A 13865-nucleotide genomic window follows, 5' to 3' on the forward strand; every position below is an offset into this window, starting at 1 on the left:
GTAGAACAGTGCCAAGGGAGAAGGAGCAAACAGGGTTAGAGCACATTTTAAAATGCCATTTTCTTGCTTGTAATTTATTCTTCCTACCTCTAGTGTTCCTCTGCAGTGATATTTATAAAAATAGGTGTTCCATGCACAGTATATCACAGGTTTCTTTAGGACTGTTGTTGAAGATTTACACTGCTCGAAAGAGCAGTCATAGCAGATAATTCCATTTGCAAGTTTCAACAAAATGTTCCAGGGAAAGTGCTGTTATCGCTGTGGAGAATTTTAATGATGGCAGAGTTTACAGACAACTTATTTGGCAAACAAGGCTGCAGCAACAGACACCTGAGAAAGTTCTTTTGCCAGTGGTGGTTTTCTGATTGTTGCTGCTGCCTGTTAAACACACTTTACATCTACCTCCCAGCCTCTTCCAGAAACTTCAGAACTACGTTTATCCTGCAGTGCTAACCTTGTTCCTCATGAAACACCTATCCTCTAAAAAGTTGCTGAGCACCTCACAGACCTGACTGAGGAACTCGGTCACTGCTTGTTCTGTTACAGAACTTCTCGTTATGTAAATAAAAGTTTTGGCTTTGCCATTACAATAAGGAAAATTAATAATAACTTTACCAATAACGTAATCTGATGCCAGATGACCATGGAAGGAGCTGGGTTAAGGTACTTCCTGTTTTCTGGGAGATGCCTCATTAATTCACGTCTCATTAACTACAGGATACACTACTGCAATAAATTAATACAGTGCTTTACTAATCTGTTAACAGCTGTTGGAGGGAGTGAGGAAAAGAGGAGCTTGCAAGCTGGTAACTCCCTTCACCTTAAGAGTATTCACTGAACAGAGACCCTCTCTGTGCATATTCAGACCTGCAGGGATGCTCCAGAGGGATGGCAATGATATCCTTGCTATATATTGCACATAATATATAATTATTATGTGCCATATATTGCACATAATATGCCAGGATAATATATATATTATATATATTCCACTTATCCAGCTTAGATTCCCTTCTCTACAGGCAAACTGCTTTTCTGTACCACAGCCTTGGCAACACCTAAGAACCTGCTCACTTGTCCACCTCTCAGTCACCAGTTGCCCATGCAGTGGGCTGTATCACCACTGAAAGAGAAAGACAGACTAAATGTACATGGCCTTCCCTTCACAACTATTCAGTGGTGTCTGGAAAAGTGAATTTGAGCTACTTCTCATATTGTTCCTTTTCAGCAAATACATCAGGTTTTGGTGTTGCCAGTCTGACACCCCTTCATTAGCACTAGAAAAGCTCGTCAGTGTATATTGCACTGGAAACCTTGCAAGATGCCACACTACTCCCCGGTGATTTTTTTTTTTTTCCTTTCTCCCATTGCTTTTATGTTGTCAGCTAGAACAAAAGGAGTTTCAGTTAATTATCTGTGTATTTGCTGAAACCACTAACCTACATCCTAGCTAGTGTGAAACAGTTGCTTAACTGAAGTTCTTGGCAGATTTACACACCTTCTGGTTGTAAGTTTAAAAAAATATATTCCTCTTTTCAGATTTGCATATTCAATTTCCTCTTATATAAAAAATAAACATTTTAACTTTTTCATTATTCTCCAGTAACTAAGGAAAAGAAGGAGGATACAGTAGCTGGAATATTAACTTGAACGGTGGAAGGTCCCAACTCAGCCTCCTCTTGTCCACAGATTTCCCACTTCTCTAGGCAAGTTCTTCAGGTTTCTCCACCTCAGCTTCTCATTTGTAAAATGTGAGCAACAACGTTGCTTTCACAGCTATAGGTTATGAGAATCTCAGATATTACAGTGACAGGGACAGTGCAGGTGACTAAACAGATAAACTGTACTGCAAGAACAGAACACAGAGGGGTGTCAACTGATTTAGTGCTTTGAAAATATATTTATCTCCAGAAATATAACTTTCTTTCGGTGACATTTTTTTTTGAGGGACTGTTTCTAAGCTGGATCAGTTTTCTCAGTTCACTTCACCACCTAGCTCAAAGACATTATGCCAATGCAATGTAGCAGGCAAGACGATATGGCTGAAAGTATTAACTGCTTGAGTTGTAGTGCCACCAAACAGCAAATCATGGTCCTAGAGTTGCATCAATCATTTTTTTGCACAGTAGCACATGACATAGCTGGAACTCAATTAATGTTTCCACTAATTTTGCATAGAGCTGTGACCTTGCATACAACATCCAAACAGATCACATGCAAAGTCACTGCCACCTCACTGACAGATACAAACTGAATGTCCCCATCTATGCACGCACCATGTTGTCCTCACCCTTGATGGCAATTAAATGTGATTTTTTTCCTCCTGGGCAAAAATTAAACATCTGCAAGATGTGGAGATTTTATCATGGGTGTGGAGGGAGAGGGTTCAGATGTCTCTCTTCTTGCAGATAATTGCTTAGTTTAATGAGGAAGTTTTGCAGAATTTTTAACCATTGCTTCTGTGCCTTGTTTAATTATTTGCATATGGCATCATCAAGTTAAAAAGAGTGTGCATACACAGCACTTCTTCTCATTCCTGTATTAGACATTAATGAAAGGAAGCACGAGGGTAAGTTTCTTGCTAATGATGATGGAAAATTAGTTTCAAAACCCCAGAGGCATCTTGAAAGATACACCAATGATATATAAAGGTCCAAGGAGAGAAATTCAGCACAAAATATTGCCTAGGCCCTTTTGGGCTGTTTCTCCAAGAGATCCTGTTCCCATTTACTTTTGTAGTTATGGGGGAGGGTGGCAAAGAGTAAATACAGGAGAAGCTAAGAGACTGCAATACTCACAGCAAGTAAGTGCGGCTGATAAACAGAGCGCAGACTAGACAATGAATGCCAGCATGGCATATACAGTAAAGGTTACATGCCTGGAGACCTACAGCCAAAGACAGATTCATGGCACCTTTTTTAAGTCTCAAGCTAGTGAAAATTTGAGTGAAGAGGAGCAATGCTTTATGAATTAGTCATAAGATTCTGAAAGGCAGCAAATCCAGAGTCAGGAGCACAAGGTAGGAGGGAAACAGTTGCTAATTCTTTTCCTCTCTCTTCTGCAAGATGCAGTCTCCAGGCATCTCAGTCAAGGAACAAGACCCAGTTCAGAGAGGATCATGCTCTACTTACATCCTGTGGTACCATACGCTTCAGCATCTCATTTGCAATCTTGTGTGTTTCTTCTCTGATAAGACTGTTTGAATTTTACACTGGTTTTCAGTGTGAAGGGAAGAGATAGTGTTGATCATTAGGACGTACTGTTTTAGTCAGAGGTAAGCAGTCAGTCAAGAGTATAATTACAAGCCATATTTAACAGTAAGGGATCTGTTTGCGCAACTTCACCCTTTCTTGCAGCTAAATTGGGAAGAGCTGCAGGAGTGAGGGTCAGTTGATGCTGCTGACATGGCTCAACCATTTCACCACCTCAGACAGGTCTTCAGTTTGGGCCTTTGTTTATTTTCTTGTGATAAGACTCCTATTTTTTTTCTTAAGAGTGCCTGAATCCCTGTACAGATAAATAAGTCTATGACAATAAGGATGCTTTTTCAGATACTTTTCAGAACAATTTAGAAATAGCCCATGTACACACCTCCACCACCCAGTTGCTGCTCTCTGCCTACAGTTGCTGTTTGTCTATGTTGTCTCCCAAGTCCCCTGGGTTATCACTTTAATGTCTTTGACATTAAAATACTTTTAACAGGAAGTTGCTCTTTATACATAGACAGAATAGGAAAAAAAGGGTGAGGCAAGAAGGAGAAAAAGATAAACGGAGGCGGCAAAGAAGCTACCACTAATGGTTCAAGCCAAAATATTTTTTTTTATGTTTCAGTAGGTCTCTAAAACACAAATACATCACAACCATTAGCCATCAGATGCACAGTTTGCTTATGTCAGTCTTGATGCTCTCAATTAATTCTGTTTTACTCATCTCTAATATTTTGCACACAACTATATGGGAAAGAAGCTCTTTAATGTTTTCTTCACATAGTGTGTGCTGGAAGTGTGTTTAAACCAGAGCTAATGGTTTGAAGAGGTTTTAGATCCTCCCTGCGTTGCAATGCAACATTTAATAATACAGTCATGATGTTACTGGAAAGGGATGAAAAATTAATCTGTAAAAAACAAATAATAAAAAGTATTAACAATTTTTTTTTAAAAAAAGTAATGGATTGGGCAGTCTAGAAGCTGAGAAAGTCTAGAAGGAAGTCTAAAATGGTGCACTTAACCCCTCTGTTACACCTGGGTATTTTGAGGATCTAACACTGTGGTCCAGCCACTATTAGGCACACACGGAAAGTCAGTATACGGGCAAGGCTGTAATTTTCACCATGGTGAATGTACATAAACTCCAGTCATTGTTAGCCCTGAAGAGGGCTGCAGAGCTGAAACATTGCTATCTGGAACCACAGGAGTTCCTCTAATGGCTTCTCTAGTTTGTTAGATTAAACTTTTGCAGCAACATGTGACACCCAGAGCAGCACAGCTAAGTTTCAGTTCTAACCACAGCTTATTGCTAGTGATCAGCCCTCACACTGCTAATTCCAAGTGGGATAGAAATAACATGCAGCCTGGTTTGGCTTTAAAGAAATATATTTTCCTCAAATCCTATCTGGTTTTCCTCTGTTGGAGTCACACAACCTTGAGCTGTCATCTGATGAGGCAGCAGAACACACCGTAATTACTAAAAGGTAGATTTCAGGCTCTGGATGTTTCCGTCTTGCTAGGATGAGTGGAGGCATCAGTTTGGAAAGGAAGGTGGTAAGGAGCCAGAAGTTGCTTTCAGCAAACTTAAGCACAAATTTTGATACCAACTTAGGGTGTCAGGAAACATCCTCTGGGAAACACCAAGAATGCTAAAATTCACTACTTCTGAAACAAGGACAATGAAAGGAATTACTTGAAAAATACAACACAGTAAAGCTAGGATGTATCATTACTAGCAGTACACCCTTCTAGTGTAACAGAGCCCCACCATCTGACAGCTGACATGCTCTCTCCTGTTTAAATAGAGACCTGGTGGGGAATTGCCAGTAGCCGTTACATTGTGCCTGTTCTCAGGCAATGCAGAACTGGCTCTCTCTGCTGAGAAGTATTATGGCTTGCATTTGTTGCATCAAACTGATACAGCGCCAGCTTTTTTCCTGGAGGCTGGAGTCCTTAAGAGTATTTTGTATTGATATACTATATATCATGTAACTTATATGTATTACAAAATTATAGTAATACTCACAGTACACAGAACTTAACTTTGTCAAGGAAAGCACCTCTTACATCACAATATTATGACCAAAGAATACATTTTCTAAAAGGTATTGTTTTGTTAAAAAGCCATTTTGCTCTAATCAAAACCACAATAATATTACAATGTGAAATAACAGAGGTGACTATACTTTTGGGGGCATTTGAGCATAAAACAGTGAAACAAGATTACCTGTGAAATGAAGGAACACAAGGACACTTGCTGTTATCTACCTACTACTCCACCCACAGAAGGGAGAAATCACACTAGAGAACACCTGTGTCAGGTAAAGAAAAATCATGCATAATTTCATCTTTCTGTTTTACTGATTTCAAGTGTTCAAAATTCTTGAATGACACTCTCCAAAATAATGAGGTTTAAAAATAGTGAATGTCATAAATGCTTTCTGGATTTTATTTCATAATCAAAATAATTACAACACTGTTCAAGGTTAAGTGCCTTAATATTATTAATCATTCATTACATATGATTGAATTAAGGGCCAGCAGCATTCAAACCAGTCCTGCAGATGCTTGCTAGCTGGCTACTACCCCTTTCTTGATATATGTAGCACAACTCGGCCATCTCCAGGGACTCTAGCAAAACATTAGCTTTTGTAACATGACTGGAAAGTCACCAAGTTTGGGTTATTTTCAGTCTATGTGGGAGTAAGTTCCAGAAAAAGAGCTGGTTGGGGAATTCTCCAGCAGGAGTATTTTCAGTAAGAAAATGCCCTTTCCACAGAACCGAAGTTTTCTATGTGGAGAAAGAAAGTTTGGAAAAATACATTTTTCCCTGGGAGGATCAAAATGAAGGCTTGCCCAGCTGCTGCCTGCTACGTGCTCCTCAATTCCACTTTCAGCAAAAAGTGAGTTTAACTCATGCTTTGCAGGCAGGCTGCTGGAGGTTCACGGTCCGCAGCTCTCTGCCCTCCTGGCATGTGTGGACATCTGCAAAGGGAGAGGAAGAGGATGAATTCAGGGGAATTAGAACCCTCTGTGTGCCTAGAAAACCCTTGGCAGTTCACAAGTTTTCTGCACAGCTCTCCAAGTGGTTAGCAGCCAAGCACAATGAAAATGCCACTTAAGGGCTCAGCAAATTAAATTTTTCTGAAAATCCATTTCTACAAAAATCTCACTTTGACATTTTGTCCTGATTTGATACACCTCTTTTCCGCAGGGGAAAGGGTTTCTGTTTTCTAGACAATTCTGTCCATGTATCACAGGGCTCTCAGGAGACCCCCTTGCCACCCACTCCTATGTGTTGTAATGAGGGCACTCCGCTGGAGTGACCTTGCTGGCCACGGCCGCTGCCGCACCATGTGGGGAAGGGCTGTCCCCAAGATGAAGCCTCTCGGGAGACGCTGGGGTATCTCAGTAAGCAATCACCAAACAGGCCTTGAGATTACAGTTGAGATAAGAAGAAAAGCTCAAAACCCTCTACCAACAGAGCTATGAAATGTTTGTTCCAGCTGCAGCACAGAAATATGGTTTTAAAGGCACTTAAATAAATTGGTGTCTTACAGCATTCTAGGACATGAATATATTCGTCTCTTTGCTTAGTCGCAGGAAATTGCAGTGATGGATTGACATCATTTTATAATTGCACGTGATGCACAACCAAAACAGAGGGCTCAGGCAGTGAGCTGCATTCTAACTAAATTCTCAGTATTTGTTAATAACAAACGTTCAGCTAGCATGATATAAGAACTGCATGTATAGGATGAAATATTAATTTACTATGCTTCAGTTGAGATTTTTAAGGTAGTCTTCTTTTCCTTGGACGCATGGGTTTATCATTATCAGCCTGAACACAACTAGCACTCTTCAAGGTTTCTTGCTGAAAAGAAATTGAGCGTGCAAATACTCTTTCATCATAATCACACTGGCTGTGCAGGGTAATTCATAAAAGAGCCAAAAATATATTGAAATTCAATATTGTTTTAGTCCAAATCAATATTAATAATTGTTTGCATTTTTAAAGTGCAATTACAATTGAAAAATGTACAGAGATCAACCCATAGTTGCTAACACATCAAATTTTCCTATTAAACTTAAAGGCACGGTAATTTTACTTAAAAATGTTTCTTATAAAGCAGGAGAAGGCATTGATCTGTGAAAACAGCTATCTATTATTTATATGCACAACATTAGAATGTGTTTTAATTATAAATGAGCTAAAAGGTCAGTTAACTATTTTATTTTTAAGGTCTTGATTTTAAATTTGGATAGCTTAATACAAATATTTACACACTGTGGGCTTAGCAATTTTTTTCAGTGGTGGGACGGCTCACAGTGGAAAGTGCACAGAGGGATTAGGCAAGGTTAATTCTCAGGAACTGGAGCAAAGGAGAGCCTCTGAGCTGCAAACGTAAATGTTCCCATCTGCTTCACTGGAGAACACTGTATCTGTGAAATGCTTCTTGAAAGGGTATGAAGTGAAACCGTGAAGCTAGTGGATAACACAGGAAATGCAAATAATCAGAATTAAGCTTCAGAGGATTTTGCCAGAGCCAGAGTTGGGGCTAAGGGGGCATAATCAGTTTGTAAATGGACAAACCTGTGGTTTTGTAGGAAATTTTTGTGAAAGAAAAAGGTTTAAGAAGCTGTCAAGCACCAGACCCGGTCTAAGGTGGTTTTCTGGATGTGTGGCCATTGATATAAAAACTGAATTTGATGGAATGAGGAGTTAAAACTTTGTCTGTATTGTCCTGGTTTGAATGAAACCGTTTGTCATTGATGCATTGATGGCAAGCTAAAGCCCTGCTTGGCTCTGCGTACACTTCAGGAGTCCTGGCTCAGGCACACCCGGTTTCTTTATCGTGGAAATAATTACAGAGTGATAAAAGCAGAAAGTATTACAAAAATGATCACTTCTTTATGAAGTCTTAGGAGGCTGTGGTACCTCTGTGCCTGGCTATTTCTTTGGGCAGGTCAGTGAAGTATGCTTTAGCACTGGTTTAAGTACGGTTGATGTAGTTTATCCTGGGGATAACTTACAATGTGGGGAAACCAGAAAAGCTCAGCCCCTCTGGCACTGTTTTCCATGATCTGTTTAATCGTTAGCTGCTGCTGCCCAAGTTTAATGAAAGCTTAAGGAAACCCTAGATATGAAAGCGCAGATATTTAATTTTTTCCTATCAAACCATGCAGGTAGGATAATAAACTCACCCAGCCCCAGGAGCTCTGGCACTGGAGATGCAGGGCTACACCTTGTTTGGTTTCTCTGGGCAACCCCAGTGAAGTCATGGAGTACAAACTGGTATGACTGAGCAAGAAAACCATTTAGAAATGTGCTATCATTGGAAAATTAAAGTCCAAAAGGAGTATTACAGTGATGTAGCCAACAAAATCCAAAGCTAAGCAGTCAGACTAACTTGAACCATATCTCTGCCAAACACTGCAGAAAGGAGAATTAGATGTTCCTTAACTGCTACGAGAGCTGCAGTGCTCAGTGGGTTGCAGGTGTGGAACACGACCTACAGCATATGGCAGTACCTCTGGTCCTTGACTCTAGCCTTGACTTTTCACTGGTCACCTTTTGCATTACAACAGTATTTGCTTTCTTTAACCAAGGTTCTTTAAGCTTTGTGGAATTAAGAGTATAACAATAGTGATGCTACCACAGTAATATTACTAGCAGGAAATACCCCCCTCGGATACACATTTTACTCCATATGGGTTTTGTATTTAAAAGGCAAATACTTGATCAAGCCTTTGAAAAAAGTGTATAAAAATAGTAGTTTAATTTAATCTATTACTACTGACTTAATTATTAGTCTTGATCTGTGGCATAAGAAAATGAGCATGAGCTATTTGTTTAATAAATACCCTGAATAACTTCATGCAAATCACATAGCTCCTCCCTGTGCAACAGTGCATCTATACATTAAAAAAATACAAAATCAATGCAATTTCGTCTCTCCTTCAGACAGATGTTGCAAGGAGAAAACTGAAGACTGAGGCACAGATAATTACACTGATGTGAAGCACAAAACCAACTAAAAAACAAGATAAATTTTAGTGTTTGTTATTGGTGCCAGGACAAATACTGATGCTTCTATGTGTGCAGAATGTGACTGAAATTTGTCTTACCAAGCCTTACTCAGGCAAGTCATCTTTGCACCTGTTAAGTCTCAGCCTTCCTTTACTGTTTGTGACACACAACACAGTATCTACAGTCAATAGCCAAGGCTTTTGGTACCTTTTTACAGAACTATTAAACATGAGTGACTTTGGAAAACTAACAATAATTTCTCTGAGTTTCAGTTGGGTTCTTTGAATGCGAATGCCTCAATAAAAGCAAATATTCATGGTTGCAGTAACATCCCCTGAGCCCTCAGCCAGAATTTGATCAGTGTCAGCGCACAGGAGAGAGAGCACCAGCACAAGGACAAGATGAAAATGCCATCCCTGGCCTTTGAATAACCCTGTGTGATACAGGGCTAACCACACCAAACAGGGAAAGATCCCTGTTTTATATTATCACTGCTGTTCAGTTATCTGAGCCTAATTCACCAGTGCTGACATGCTGGTAAGTGTCTCAACAGTATAGCCGGAGCATTGGTGCTGAGGAGACGAATACCAGAGTACCCTTTTTCTTCCCCAGGAGGATTCCTCTGTGCCACAAATACATGGTCAATTGTTCCATCTCCTGGAGCAGGCATCATTATGCCTGTCCACATTACAGCAAAAAGAGGGAGGAAAGGACAGAAGTTTTGAGGCTGTATCTACCTTCTCCTCATTGAATGCAGAAGCTAGGAAGGGATGGAGTTACAAACTGAGTCTGATGTCAAATGCATTGACTCAATAGAGTATATCCATTCCTATACAGTATCAATGTAACAACAGGAACTTTCCCAGTGACATTTAATGATCTCCGATATTAACAGCACACAAGTATGCCTAGGAGCTAGTTGCCTTATCTGTTCTTATTACAAATCTGACAAAAGGTGCTTCAAACTAATTGAATAACAACAAACCAAACAGTAATATTCTCCCACGGTACCAGCATTACAGAACTAATTTTAAAGACACTTCATGCCTGTTCAGGATTCTCATTACAGCTCAATATTGAAAATCGCCTTCTGTTTAAAAGGCTGAGTAGTTGCTCTGAAATCCCCATGTTTCCTCTGACTGCTCTGAAATTTGGAGTGTCTGAAATTCTGGTGCATAGTAGCATACAGATAAGGAAGAACTAGAAGTGTGTTGCAGTTAGACATCCCAGTTCCTTATACTGTGACCATCATACTGGTGTCTCTGCTCCCCTATGTAAATGTGGACCTGCAATCCTTTGCCAGACAACCTTGCACCTCCTTTCTCACCCAGTCTTGCAGTTAATGCAACCACCACCTAATGAAACAGCCACATTTCTGAACATGTCTGTCTCCTCCATGGCTCTGTTGTCAGCTATGCATTCCTGTCTTTCCAAGTACAACTGTGCTGAAGCTGCAGATGGTATTGCACACCTTGCCCAAAGGTGACCTTGCCAAAATGCAAAACTTTCAGAAGCCAAAGAGTGCAAGGATGGGACAAATGCTAACCACCCAATGTAAGCAATGCTCCAGTATAATATTGATAAACATACTCTCATGCTGCCTTTGAACAGGCACCATCTACCCCAAATGCTCGTCTTGCTTCCCCAGGAAACTCCTGACTGCGTCACAGCTCTGCCTCTCTGCAACTCCCCCAGCTTCCACATACACTTTCCCTCACTCACCATTACTCAGAACCATTTCACTCCCCTTTAAGTGATGGCAAAGCCCCCAGACATTTCTCTTCCCCAATACATACCCAGGCGATCTCTCAGCTTGCAGATCTTCTTCCCTTTGGTCCCACATGGGAGACCATGCTGGAGAGGCTCAGTCCCTGCTTCAGACCTGCCAGCCATCCATGTCACAGCTATGTCTCTGCACACTCGGCCAACTAATCCTTCAGCACTCAGTGCAGCTTCCCTTTATACACTGCAGTAACATGATAACTGAATTAAAAATAAAAACTCTATTTCCTTTTGTTTAGAAACTGAACTACAAATTAAAATGCAAATATTTGTTTCAGTTTGCTTTTCAGTATGTCCTGGGGGAAAATTTTCATCTGGAAAGAAAATGTAAGAGGCATTTTAGAGGGAAAAAAAAAAGTTTTCCAACTAGATCTACTTATAGAGTATCTCTTTTCAGTTTGCTCCTGTGTTTCAACTGCCCAAATCAAGAACAAGAGGAAATAACTTAGCTCTCACATATGGGCATAGTCTAAGTGAAGAAGTACTTTGACTAAACAGATGGTGATCTTTCATTAGGGAGAAAGCATTTGTAATTAGTCATCATGGCTTGAAGGACTAAGAGCAAGTATTAGGTGAAAACAGTCAGATATACACCATTACAAAAGTTGCTCAAGTCAACAGAGGAACCCACTCCACTGCCACAGCAAAATGTTCCATTTCAAGGTTACAAAGGCTATTTTCTTCTCCCTGAAGTAACCATAGTAGCATCACAATGAACTAGACACAGTGTGAGCCAGGAGTTTGTTTTCTTCCTGCTTTTGCAGAAATGTTGCTGTTTTGTTTCCTCAAGTGCAGAATTAAAACCACCCTCACTTGTGACAAAGGTTTTTAATTCCTAGTTTACAGGGACCATTTCACAGTTTTCCTGTTTTTCTTGCTTGCTTACGACTCACAGACAAAGAATCACCAATTCAGATACTTTCATCTTTTAGGAAAAGGAAATAACATTGAGGAATCACGATTCTCCACATCATATTACATGAATCATGTTACATATGGTACAAAATTAAGCCATAATGTTTGGGGACAGGGCCCCACACACATATATACATAAAGCCACTCAAAATTGTTGTTATAAAAACTATTTAAAATCTCATGATGTCAAGAGGTTTGGCATGTGAATAAAACATTTACCCAATGGCTAGGAACATATTATTTAAGTTTATATATATATATAAAAGAATAAATAAAAAAGCAGATCATAAAATGTTTAAGTTCTGTCATCTTGTTATCCTTACCACAACACATCTAAAACTGCTTAGAAAAATTAATTTATAAAGGCAAACTCCAATGAAGATTTGCTTCATACTGACATAAAGGAGGGGTAATTACTTTTTTGGTACCTCTGGAAATTCAGCTTATTCCAGGTGCATTGCATCTTCTGAAAGAAGTCATTTTTATTCAGAATAGACAGGAAACCTATGGAAGAGAAAAAAAAATGAAGCACCTTCAGGACAACTGAAGAAGAGTATTTCGGGGATGTGCAACCACCACTGTCATATGATGGTGCAATCATTTAAAAAACCCTTTGAAAATGCGATTGTTACTTTAAATAGAAGAGAGATTGAGGCAAGTGGAAGGAGAGGGAAGCATTTCACAACAGGCTTTAACAAGAAACAAGTGGGCACCTGAAAAACTAGGAACCTTTCTACTGTATTTTACAAGTTCATTGCTTTCAGCACAGTTTTCTATATGAAATATTGTAGGTGGGACAATATCCCTATAAATCCTGCTGCTGGGCATTGCCTGGGCGGGCTGGGCTGCCTACGTGTGAGATCTGCCGTGCAAATTGTGTGCCTTCTGCTCTGGTGTGGAAGAAATCTGGACAAGTTCATTATTGACACTCTCTGTTTACACTGTCACTGTACAGCTCCTGTGAGATGTTAATCTGAAACAAAGTAAAGAAAACTTTTTTCATTTCAGATAGAAACTGCTTTAGAGATTATATTTTTAGCTTAGGAATCGTATTATAACCCCTCGAGGATCCTGGAGAGGTGTGTGTATTAACTTGCTAAGGACCTGCTGCAGTACTGAGGAGATTAGTAGCACATGACTCCTGCTACAATTTGCACCCAGAAAGATAGGAAAGAAATCTTCTTGACTTTGAAAGGATTATTTTGGTTGTTTACTGAGTCCCTTTTGGTCTTAAATTGTAGATGAAAGTGAAAACCAGAAGTGCCCGCTTCCTATTGCAACATGTGATGGAAATGAGAGGAGCAGCTTTAGTGGCTTTGCCGGGAGTTTTGGAATGTGAAAAAGGGGTCATATGTTATCATTCTGACTTAAAACAGTATCATAGCTTTTTGCAGTTATGCCAAAATTCAGGCTTTGGCGTGTTATATGGGTTAATATACCTTCTAGCAGAGTGCAGGTCCAAAGGACAAAACTTTTCCCCACTCTTTGCGGACTGGATTTGTGTATGAGTAAGCAAAAGAGGATCCTGTAATTTTCAGTATTCTCTTCATGTTGAGAAATCCCCCTTTTGCATAATTGGAGGAGATGCTGAAAGCCAAGACACATAATGACATCAGTGACTGGAGAATAGCGCTGTTAAAAGGCAGTAAGTTCTGCCTAATTTCCTACAACACTGATTGTGTGCACTGGGTGGCACGTAACATAGGTGGTCAGCTCAGCACGTTCATTTAGGATCACTGGGACACAGAAGGACTAATTAAGCTGCAGGGAGGAAGAGGTGCCAGCTCATCGGGCAGGTCAGTAGGTCCAATCCAGCTCATCGGGTTCTTAGGAAAACTGAGAGCTCAGCGTAGTGCTGCATAAAATCACGCAAGGCAGGTATGCTTTCTCTTCTTGAATTCAAACTGCTAAACTGGTCTGTGCATCTGGCA

Source organism: Leptosomus discolor, chromosome 8, assembly GCF_034619465.1.
Source record: "Leptosomus discolor isolate bLepDis1 chromosome 8, bLepDis1.hap2, whole genome shotgun sequence".
Lineage (NCBI taxonomy): Eukaryota > Metazoa > Chordata > Aves > Leptosomiformes > Leptosomidae > Leptosomus > Leptosomus discolor.